We start from the raw sequence: 11,995 nt of genomic DNA, 5'->3' as shown, positions 1-11,995 counted from the left end.
CAGGCAGTGCGTGGCAGGCAGAGAGAGACACATGTGCCACCGTGGGGGCTTCCAGGGGCACACGGGGGTGGGGTGGGGCTGATCACAGCTCAACGGGACAGAGCCTGAGGAAGGAAGGCCGGCAGGGCGTGACGGGGCGGGGAGGACACTCCTGCTTGTTGTTCTTGAGTTATTCTAAGAACCATGGCACGTCTTGTCTTGGAGGGCCTGTCCCTGCCGGAGCTGGGAGAGGGGGCTGGGGGAGCCGCATGGGTGCCCTCAGCCCCGGGGGACAGTGTGGGGCTGCTGACCAGGCACTCTACTCTGCTCTGCGTGGTGTTGCTGCCCACCCCACTGCTAGGCTGCGCGGTGGAGTGACTGAGCCGGGCCTCTGCTCTTAGGTGCTGTCAGGGGTCCCCACGGCCAGCAGCTGCCTGGGTCCACGGGGGCCAGATGCACAGATGTGATGGGGGGGTGCAGCGTGGGGAGTGGCGGTGAGGGCCACTGCTCTGGGTCTGCATCCTGCACCATGGAAGTGATGGCTTCCCGAGCGGGGTGCCCCCGACCCCCTGCAGTCCTGGCTCTGCCCAGTGGGTTGGTCCCCAGCCGGCAGGGTGGCCGGAAGGGAGGAGGGAGGAGCATATGCCCTGGCTCTGCAGGCACCAGGCTGTGCGTCTCACTTCCTTCCACGCCCACTGGCCAGGACCGAGGCCCGGTGGCCTGTGCAGCTGCAGAGACTGCGGTGGCATCTCTGTCCTGGGCAGCCACGTGCCGTGCAACTGACGTTGGCGCTCCAGGGCAGAGGGGCAGGCTGGGTCCAGCGGCCTCCCGCCCCCGGCCCTGGTCCTGGCTGTGGAGGGCCCTGTGCCTCTGCGCTGCAGGGGGCACTGGGGACGCTGATCCTCTTGCTCAGTGCTGGCCAGGGTCCAGGAGCAGGCGGAGGGAGCTGCAGCTTCTTCCTGAGAGGAGGCGGCTGGCTGGGGACGTCTGGCTGGGACCTCAGGGCAGGGAGCTGGGAGGGCAGCCGGGGGCCTTGGCTTTCCTGAAGCCCGCCCTGCTCTGCAGCCCCTTCCCACAGGCTGCAGTGCCCACAGGGGGCACTTCCTGTGGGCAAGGTGGGGTGGGCGCCCAGACCGGGCGGAGCCGAGAGCGACTCCCAGCTCAGCAGGATCCTGAGCAGGTCTCCTCCTGCGCCTGCCCTTGGCCCTCCCGGCCTTGTCCAGGGGCGGCCCAGGTCAGCAGCTGTGGGCCCAGAAGGGTCCCTGGGAAGAGATAGAGCCACCCTGAGTAGCTTAGATAGATCAAGACCCATTCCCCAGAGCCGGGTGTCCAGACCTGCCCCGGGGAGCCCTGGTCTCTGGGAGGAGGGTGGTGACCTGGCAGCAGGCTGTCCATCACCTGCGTCTTCTCCCCAGGGACGTCTTGGGCAGCGGGAGGGACTGCAGGGAGATGTCCTTTCCATTACATGGTGGGGATGTGGGTGACCCAAGGCACATCTCATCTTTCTGTCCTGGACCCTTTCCTAGGGGCCAATGATCCAGAGGTGGAACGGGGCCTGCCCCTGGGGGTTGACCTTGGGTACCCCTCTGTGCGCCTTGGAAGCATCCGGGCTCCTCTTTGGCCCTCCTGCCTGGCGCCTGCTGGTTGGCGTCCTGGAGGTGACAGTGTGACGGGTGGACACAGTCTCTAAAGTCTCATGGCTCTGCTTCGAGCCCTGACTGTGCTCCGGACGCCTGGCCTTGGTCTTCTGACCTGGGTGCTGAGCACGTGGCCCCTCACCAGGTGCCGGAGATGATGGAGGGTCAGTGGGCACCCAGGCCTGGGCACTAAGCGCCTCCAGGTACACTTGAGCTTTGTCCCTGTGCCTGGGCATCTGAACCCGGGCAGCAGCAAGGAAGAGATGAACGAGGGGGAGAGGCCTCCGCGGCACATAGTAGGTGCCGTGAAACCAAGCCCCCTCCCCTGCTCCTAGGTAAGGGCCTTCTCCAAGGCCCTCGTCCTCCCCTCCCATTTCTCCTCCCAAGGACACAGCAGGTGGCCTCCAGGGCCCAGCCCAGCCCAGCGTCACAGCCCTGGGCCTCGCTGTCATGCCGGAGAGACCCTCCGTGGTAGGTTTGGGGAAAGGGAACAAAGTGCTTTTATTTGCGAGTCTCTGGGGTCCAATGGCCTCCTTACTGTCCCCCGAATCAGTTTGCCAGGGCCTTGGCGGTGCCCACAGTTTCCACCGGGCTGTTCTCCTGGCCGCGTCTCGCACTTGGCTTGCATTTTAGCTGCAAGATGGGGCGTGTCCAGCAGGGGCTCCCTGCCCTGCTGCCGCCCTGGGCTTTTCCGTCTTCCAGAACCTTCTTCCGTCTTCCAGAACCTTCTGTTCGGGTGACAGAGCAAAGATTTCCCCATGCAGTCAGAGGGAGGCCTCCCCTGGGGAGGCAGGGAAGGGCACTCCCCTCTGGGGAAGTGTGAGGGGCTCTGTTGGTGGAGACTCCACCCTGAACCAGCCTGCCTTCCCGGGGTGGGGCGGGCAGTGGGCAGCGTCCCTGCTGCCAAAGATCCAGCAGATTTGTGGCTTGAAGCCCAGCTCGGCTGTGTCTCCTTAGCCAAGTTGCTTTCCCTCTCTGGTTTCTATGTTAAGAAAAATGGGAAATAGACCGAGGGATGACTGTGTGTCCTCTGGAGGCCAGGCCTGCGCACTCAGGCTGCGTGATTCCTTGGGGTGCAGGCAAAGGTGGCTGCGGCCTGAGTTTGTAAATACGGTTCCTTGGGAACACAGCACCCCTATGCAGGTGTGTCCCGTGCCTGCTGGTCTTCCCTGTGCCTCCATGGCTGAGCGGGGTGGTGGCCCTGGGGACCACGGGGCCCATGTGCTGGAGATGACTGACATCTGGCCCACTGCAGAGAAGCTGGCTGAGCCCGCCCTCGCAGAACCCGCGCTGTTTGATTCACACTTTTATGATGGGTTTGGGCCCAGACTCTGGAACGTGTGATGATCCCATGTTTGCAACACGGAGAACTTGCAAAAGATTTTGGTCCCCTGATCATGCAAATAACCTCCATCCAGTATGAAAGACACCCTCACAGGACACGATTTCGTTGGCCCGGAGGACGTCCCTCCCCTGTGTCACCTGCCGTCCTTCTGTGGCCCCTCTCGGTCCCCCGCTGTACTCACGGTGGCTTCTCCCATCAGCCCCGAGACTGTGTTCGGGGCCCACTGCTCCCTCCCCACATCCCAGGCTCTCGGCCGAGGGAGACACGTGCTCGTGGCTTCTGGAAAGCCACACTTTGAAATGTCCAGTGGGGACACCGACCAGAGCCGGGGTTAGCAAAAGGTGCTCTGGGGAACCCCAGGTGTCTTTAATCAGCAGTCCCTTGGCCGGCACTAGGGAGGGAGGGAGGAGGGACTCTGGGTCCCTGGGTCTTTCACCAGCTCCATCGGTAAGCCGGCCTTCTGTCTAGTGGTTTCAGATGTCAAAGTCCTTAATAAAAAGAAAAAGCATTTTGCTGCAAAGGAAAATGGGTTGTTGGACCAGCGGTCGGTCGGGCTGGGCAGCTTGCGAGTCCCTGGGACGTGTGGGGCCCCTCGGGGCAGGGCTGCAGGGCTCCGCATTCCTGGGCCGCCCCGCCCGATGCCTGTGGCTGGCTGGAATGCGGTGTATTTATGGTCCCTCAGAGCAGCAGGGCCCTCCAGAGACAATTCCCCCAGGTCTGCATGGGGAAAAACAAGCGTGCCTTTTCCTTCCTAACTGTGTTTCCTAAACAAACCCAAGTGCCGGGGCACAAAGCACGGTCTATATGGACGGTTTCTCACGAGAACATTCCGGAAGCCAGTGGGTCCTTGTGCATGCTAGAGAATCGCAGAGCTCACCAAGGCCTGCGGGGGTATTCAGGGCCTCGAGGGCTGCTGGGGGCCAGGTGGCAGGAAACTGGCCAAAGCTCTATGTGTGTGTTTCCCTCATTTATTTGGGGGGGTTTATTTATTTATTTTTGGTACTGGGGATTGAACTCAGGTGCACTTGGCCACCTCCCCAGCCCTATTTTGTATTTTGTTTAGAGACAGGGTCTCACTGAGTTGCTGAGCGCCTCGCTTTTGCTGAGGCTGACTTTGAACTTGCGATCCTCCTGCCTCAGCCTCCTGAGCCCCTGGGATTACAGGTGTGCAGCACCGGGCCCGGCTTGGGCTTATTTTTATTGATTGATGTGAAAGTTCATTTTCTTGTGGCGAGAACCCTTGAGGTGTACCATGTTACGGCTCCAGGGAGGGGACGGTCCTGGCTCTTGTTGAGAGCAGGCCTGCTTTGTCCCGTTTCTGTCCAGGACTTCCTGGGGACAGGGCCCTGGTGGGGGGACAGAAGAGTGCAGCCCCAGCCTCTGAGACGCTCCTGCTGGTGTTTGCCTGGGGCAGATGATCCAGTCATATGGCGTCTCACTCCGCCAGATTGGTTTCTAAAGAGTGAGTCACATCACGTGCACATAAGCGAGAACGTGCCGATTTTAATGGTGCCCCGCTCTGTGGCCTTTACCGCCTTCCCCTCTCGACAGACCATTGCGTCTGCCTGCTCCCGGGCACCTCCATCACCCCCAAACCAACCTCGGAAGCTGCCCCTCCCCTCCACCTGCAGACCCCATACCCACTGCCCTGCTCTGTCTCTGCAGATGGACCGACCCGGGTATTGCCCGCCATGCCACGTTCCTGAGGTCCACCTGGCTGTAGTGGCTTTTTACACCTGGATGATATCGCAACGTGCGGCCAGGCTGGGGTGTGCCCAGTCCTGTCCTGCCCAGCTGCCCTGGCCAGAGCNTCCAGGCTCCCCCTCCCCCCCATCCTCTCCTCCCTCCCCCCTCCCTCCCCCTCCCCCCTCCTCTGTCTTCTCACTGCCTTCTTCCTGGGCCTCTTGGGCCGTCCACTTCCCAGCGAGGGCTTCTCCTGCCTCGGAGGCTTGTGAGAAGGAGTCAACCTCCTCCTGGTCTCCCCAGGTCTCTGTGGTTTTTCTGAGGCCGTCACCCTGACATTCCACTGCTCTCAGAGTGACCAGGACAGTGGGTCAGCCAGCGCTAAGCCTGGACCCTTCCCTTGGTCTCACCCTCTCCCTGCCCCTGAGCCCACACCAGCACCCATTGGCCTCGGATCGGCTCTGGGTGGCAGCTCCTTTCTGCTGATGGGCCGCCGGTCCCCCTTTTAGGAGGAACCTGGGATCTGGCTCTCCCTCAGGGACGCTGTGATCCACCCTCTGCCTTGGCCCCTGTTGAGACTGTTGAGACTCTAAGTACAGACTGACGGGCGGCTTCCCCCTCCTTCCACTTCCCCGGGGCTGAGCTGCCGCGGCTCCGAGCCATCCCCCCACCCACTTCTTGGCTTCACGTCTGCATGGGGATGTGCACACATGTGTGCACACAGCACACACCTGCACACGTGTGCAAACAAAGCACACACATGCGCACACGTATACAAATAGGCTCACACATGCACACACATGTTCACACAACACTCACACCGCATGCACACACATGCACACATGCTCACACACATGCACACATGCTCACACACATGCACATACAGAGACACATGCTCTCACACATGCACACACACACTCACACACGCGCACACACATGCACACACAGAGACACACGCGCACACACAAGCACCGGCGGACACTGCCACGTGCGGTCTCTCTGGCTGGCATTTACGTCTCCCCCTTCCTTGCGGATTTATTTATGACTTTGTTTTTTATCCCTCTGCTCTTGAGTTAGCAGCTCTCAGGAAGGAGCAGAGAAAAACACGTTTTATCTACCAGGGCTTCACAGGAAGTTGTGTTTCCTGCACATGTGACCTGGGTGTGGGGTCTGGGCTCGGCCTCTCAGCCCAGTGACCTTGAGCGAGCCACTGACCCTGAGACGCAGGCTTGCGCCCACGCGGCTGTCTACAGGGAGCTTGAATGGCAGCCCTGGGCTCCAGCCGTCCTCTCCCCAGGCTCCAGCCGTCCAGTCCCGGGGGTCCACCCGGCCACTCCCTGGGCTCCAGCTGTCCACTCCCCAGGGTCCAGCTGTCCACCCCCTGGGCTCCAGCCGTCCCCTCCCCGGGGTCCAGCCGTCCACTCCTGTCTCCCTGCACTGCCTGCGCTCCTCTCCTGGCTCGACCTTGGCTGGCTGCGCTGCGCCTCCCCTCGCTCCCCTCTCCGTTCCCTTCTACCTCTCCGGCCAGTCCTCCCACCAGGAAGCCCTCTGACCATCCAGCGGCCCCTCCTTCCCTGCAGGTCCTCTTCTGGACGAGGCAGTGCAGCCGGGTACCTAAGGGCCCAGGTCTGGGCTGTCCCCAGGTGCAACTTTCAGTGCCACCTCTGGCTCGCTGGGCTGCTCTGGGCAGCTTCCGTACAGTCAGGGCCTCGGTCTCCTGGTGGGCTAAAACAGGGGCTGGTAATGGCCCCTGACTGTCCCTCATGGGGCTGCATCAAGGTGAAACGATGTGGCCTCTGTGGAACAGACAGGGTGGCCCCGTGCGTGTCCACCTGGTGCTCGACAGGTTTATTTTTCTTTGTGCTTCTGCCCTACTTCGACTCATCTGAGGTGACGGCCGGGCTGTGGGAAGGGGACGTGTGTCCTCCTCCTCCCTTTGGCCTCTGCTGCCTCCTCTCTGGGCCCAGCTGAGATGGAGATGGCTGGACAAGAGCCCAGAGGTCGCTCACTGCCAGCCCCACTCCCCGACTCGAGGCTTTTCCAGCGGCTTGGGGACACATTCCTGCTGAGACACACGGGGAAGGGGGAGGGGGCTTTTAGTGCCCGTGTCCCCAGCTGCCCCACAGCCTGTTGTCTCTGAGATGGGGTCCCCTGGGGTCCCCCTTGAGCTCTCAGTGTGGACTTCACGTTGGAATAACTGGGGGTGCCTACAAGCCTCAGAGCCAGGGCCCTGCCTTGGCCGAGGTGACGGGGATCTGGGGGCCTCTGCAGACCCCCCTTCCGAGTAGCAGCCCCCGGTCCAGGGAAGGCAGCTCCTTCCCAGACCAGAGGGGTGACCGACAGCCTCCCAAGGCCCCTCTGCCATCAGGGGCAGCTCTGATGTCCAGAGCCTCCTGCCTTCTGGTGGGCTGAGGCCGGCCTCCCCGGAGCCCCATCCCCGGGTGGCATGGACGGTGACTCAGCCTGGCCCCCAGAAGCCACTGCATCTGAGCTCCTTCTATCCGGTGGCTGCGGCAGGGCCCAGACCCCAGGCCCCTCAGAGAGCAGTGCTCCAAATTCAGTGTCACCGATCTCAAAGGGCCACTGTTAGAACACCTGGGTCCAGGCGGAGGCGGCCTCCTAAGCAGGCCGGGGCCACGTGTTTTCCAAAGGCGTGTGTTCTGGAATGTTCTGGACACCGTCACCACAGCCCACTGAATCAGAACCTCCAGGGGAGGGTCCAGGGAAGCTGGAGCCAGGCAGCGTGAGAATCACCTTATGAAGGCACTAGCTGGGCTAGTCTGGCTGTGGAAGGTTCCGGAACAGACTGTGCCGTCAGCGGCTGCTCTCGTGCTACAGTGGCCTTCGGATCTGGGAAGGCAACGTATGGACTCTGGCCTTGGATAGAAAGAGCCAGTCACCCAGGGTAGGGGTACAAAGTCCAGAGAGTGACGCTGAGTCATGCCCAGGGAATCGCGTCCCTGGGGACAGACGCCCTCTTCCTGGGGTAGGGGGCAGTTTGCTGTTTTGTTCTTCTGCCCTCCGGGGACAAGCTCGTGCGTCGTGGGTGGCATCATGCCGTCCTTTGTGTGGCCTGCAGGCTGTCCCTGGGTCTGGGTCACTCTAGCGAAACACCTGACTCAGGCTGCTCATGCAGACAAAGAGGTTTATTCAGCTCACGGTTCGGGGGCTTCACGGTCAGAGCCGCCCAGCACAGGCTCTGTGACGAGGGCCGCCTCGGCCCCGTCTCCCGGTCAGGTGGCCACGGCGGCTGCAGGAGCAGGAGGGTGGGATTCCACTTGCAGCCAGGAGCAGGGAGGGCTGGGTGGACGCCCGCTGGCTCTCCTGGACCTCTCTCCAGGAGGCCAGGATTCCCTGGAGGGCAGTGTCCCCAAGGACCTCCCTCTCAGCCCTTTTTTATCTGTTTTGGTTTCTGTGGGGCTGGAGGAACTCCTCTGATGTCCAGAGCCGTGCTTGTCCCTCTGGCTGGAAAAGCTGTGAGGCATGTTTTCTGAATACTAATTCCGTAGCCTTGGCTTGGCACTCGGCTCTCCTGGGGAAGACACCTTGGAGGATCTGCCCCGGGGGGCGTGCACCCATGTATCGGGGTGGTGGCTGGTGGCAGGACGGCCGAGCTGGAGAGTGGGCGTTCTGGACCCGAGGTGGGGTGCAAGTCTGAGCCTCACTCTCCGGGGGACAGATACTGGCTGCCTTCCCTGTTTGAGCATAGATCCGCAGGCCAGCCTCCCCGGCCAGCCTCCCCGGCCAGTCTCCCCTGGGAATCACCCGCCCCTCCAGCTGCAGACCTGAGGCCTCTGCCTGGTGCTGTGGGCCCGGGAGGGCTGGATGGACTGAAGGCGCCAAGTTTGCCCGACCACCAGCCCAGCGTCTTGCTTCAGCACCGCCCTAGGGCTACCTCCAGAGGCACCGGGGGCTCCGATTGCTGGGCCCCCCCGAGAGCCCTCTGTGAGCAGTCTCTGCTCCTCCCTGGCTCCCCACCTGCGGGCACTTAGTGGGGGACAAACCAAATCTACTTTTCCTCCTCCCAGTTGTTCTCGTGGGGTGTTTTGGTCACGGTGACGCAAAGCTGACCAACTCAGTGCCTCTGTCTGGTGGTCACCAAATGGGGGCCCTTCTCCTTCAGGACTGAGACCCAAGAGGAGCACTGTGGCTTCCTCCAAGTGACCACAAGATGTCATGATGTCATTGAGTGAGTCCTCCCAGAAGGGTTCAAGGCTGGTTGTCAAGTGACATGCCTTAAAGCCCCGCCTGGGGCTCCGTGGGAATGGGCTCCCTTATCCCTGGGGCCCTGGGCAGGCTCAGACTGATGGCAGCCCCTTCCACTCGCCCACCCTCTTCCAGCCTCCGCCAATCACTGGAGGGTCACGTGGCTCTGGGAAGGACCTGCTCCCCGAGGCCCAAGCATTTCATGGTGTCTCCCTAGAGTCCTGCGGAGGGTGCCTGTCACAATCCAAGTCCCTCTGGGTCAATCCAGCCGGGGACAGCACCCCGCCCCCGCCCCGTGTGGAGATGTCCAAGACGCCCATTGCAAAGGCTGTGCCGGCTGCAGGGAGCTGGCCTGTCCCCATCAGTGACGCCGTGCTTCTCTGCAGCCCCAGGGGTCCCCCCTTCTACAAAGCTCTTGCACCTGCCAGGCCCTGTGTCATCCTGTCACCGTGGGAGCAGAGGCCGCTGTGGTCCATCCAGGGGGACGGCGAGGAGACGCGGGTTTGAGGTCACCTGACTGGGAACGTCAGCTCGCTTCACAGGAACTCTCGGAGGACCACGTCCTCCCTCCATTGACCACAGCTTTGTGGCTCTGTTTACTTTGTGTCCCCGACCTTTGGGGGGACCTTGTGGGAACCGCCACAGCCGGAGGTCAGTGACTTTACGTGGTTCCACCTTATGACCTTGACCTGAGGGCCCGATCTGTCCAGCCCTGTTTTTGTGAATCAAGTCTGGCTGATGATTGTCACCAGTGTGGCTGATTGTCACCGAGCTGCCTGCCGCTCTCCTCCTGCTGCGGTGACAGAGAGGAGAACTGGCCACAGAGGCCTCTGGATCTGGGAGGGCAAGTTACTGACTAAGTGGCCTTGGATGGACAGAGTCAGTGACCCAGGATAAGGGGTAGGAAGTCCACAGAGCGAGCGCACGGACTGGTTGTTTTTGGAGATGGCCTTCTCCTGCCTGTAACATGGCAGGCTATAAACAGTAGGTGCTTAATCCACCCTGGATGTGGAAGACCGTCCTAAGCCTTGCTCCAGGAGGAGAACGATGGCTGAGCCTCCACCTGCCTCCTGGGACCCCGCTCCTGTGCCTTGGCTCATGCCAGGCACTTGGCCACCGGGCCCCGGGCTCTGCCATCGAAGGCCGCTACCTTTCATTTTTTGGGAAGAGAACATTCTTCAAAAAGTCTCCGAGGCCTTGCACATCCACACACTGTGGAGGAGGATCCAGAGACAAGCAAACACGGGCATCGAACTGCCATCCACATGCCGCAGGCTCCAGAATGAGCAGGCAAGGGCTCTGCCGGGCACAGCTGCTTCTAGCATAAGGACAGTTGGATGCGCCTGAGAAACGTTGAACGGAAAGCCACGTGGCCTTGAACTCGCTCTCCCCAGAGTGTGCAGCGTGCTCCGAGGGTGGCCGAAGGCCAGCGCCCGGCCCTCCTCCACGACCCAACCCGGGCATTCGGGACCTGCATCTGTCCAACACTGCGTGATTGACAGTCACCTGTGCCCTCTCGTCCGACACGACACTGCGTGATTGACAGTGGCCCCTGCCCCCTGGCGATTCATTTTGAGTCCTGTGTGGGGGAAGGCAGCAGGTGACAGTGGACTCTCTAGGTAGTCCTCCTCCTGCTTCTCCTTTGGGGGAAGGTTGCCGTCGGTAAAGTAAAAAGAAACTGAACAGAAACCATTGATCACGCCCGGGCCTGTGCGTGGCCAGGAAGAGACCCCTGGGCAGGGGGAGGACGCATCGGCCGGGGCAGTGTCATTTGACAGGGACAGGGCGGCCAAGTGGTTGTCCTGTGCTCCTGTGTCAGCAGAGTCGGGGACAGGGGACACTGGAGGCCAAGAGGACCGGAGGGTGGCCTTGGGGCAGGGGCACTAGCCAGGAGGGCGGAGGCCTGCGTTCCTGATTGGCCTCCTGTTCTAGCCTCCTGGACAGGTTCTCCCTAGTGTCACCCTTGGCCCCACACCTCTGTGCCCAGTGGCACAGGGCAGCCTGGCGGGGACCAGCCGGCCACGTGGGTGGCTGGGAGTTCTTGCCGGTCTGTTGGATTTTGACAATGCTGGCATTTTTGGCTGCATGGCATGATTGATGCCTCCATGATCGTAAGTGCCACTTCCTTAGGGGACGCAGGAAGCAGTGGGTGGGTTTATGTCCCTTGTGCTCAATGGCATTTTACCAAATTCACTAAGTGACCTGCTCGACTTGAGGCTCAGGCCGATGCCCGTTCTGGTCGTGATATTTATTTGTGGCAAATGCGTTTTATGTTTGATCCTGAGCTTGGTGACTGTGTGGATCTCAGCCGGAACCAGGGGACAGACGGAGGGTTCCTTGAGGAGAGTCGTGAAGGTGCTGAGAGACTGGCCAGTGCCTGGGCTACCGCATGGGGGCTGTGGTCACCCGTGGGCTCCAGGTCAAGCAGTGGAGTGGTCAGGCAGAGGCAGCAGAAGCAGCGCTGTGGGGAGAGCTGTTGACAGGGTGTCACCTGGGCGACAGGGACACTGTCTACACGGGGCCCAGGCCTCTCTCTCCTTCCACCCACCAATCCCCAGGGCTAAGAAGCCTGGGGCAAAGGCCCTGCCAGAGGGCAGCCTGCAGCCGCAGAGCAGGGTGGACAAGAGCCGAGGCCCAGAGGGGCAGAGGGCGGTGTCCAGCTCCCGGCCCACCAGGGAGGCCAGAGGCACAGGATGGGGCTCCCTCCAGGAAAACCTCCCTTCCCACTGGGCAGCCCTTTGATCTCTCTTCCTCTCCAAGAAGGGGCCGCCAGGTTTCCGCTGGTGGCCAGTGGCAGGCCTGCAGCTGTGGTTGGCCTTGGGGCCTGGCTGTTAACTGGACACCAGGGGCCACACGGAATGCTCTGGAAGCAGCTTGGTTGTAAGCACCCTGGGGCTATGTAACTGCCCCTGGGCTCCCACTGACCCCGAGGGAGGGGCGGGTCCAGAGACCTCGGGAGCCCCTCCTGCACCCCGTCCCCCTTCCTCCAAGGTCTGAACACCCGTCCCCCTGCTCAAGGCCAATGAGCACCACAGGGGACTAAAGCCAGGTTCCCCGAGGCCTCCAGCTGTCCCCACCTGCGTCCCCCTCAGGAGCACCATGTTGGTCAGGGCTCTCCCAAGGGACAGAGCTCAGGGCCTCTATA

This window comes from Marmota marmota, unplaced genomic scaffold (assembly GCF_001458135.2).
Source record: "Marmota marmota marmota unplaced genomic scaffold, marMar, whole genome shotgun sequence".
Lineage (NCBI taxonomy): Eukaryota > Metazoa > Chordata > Mammalia > Rodentia > Sciuridae > Marmota > Marmota marmota.
This window is presented reverse-complemented; position numbering follows the sequence as displayed.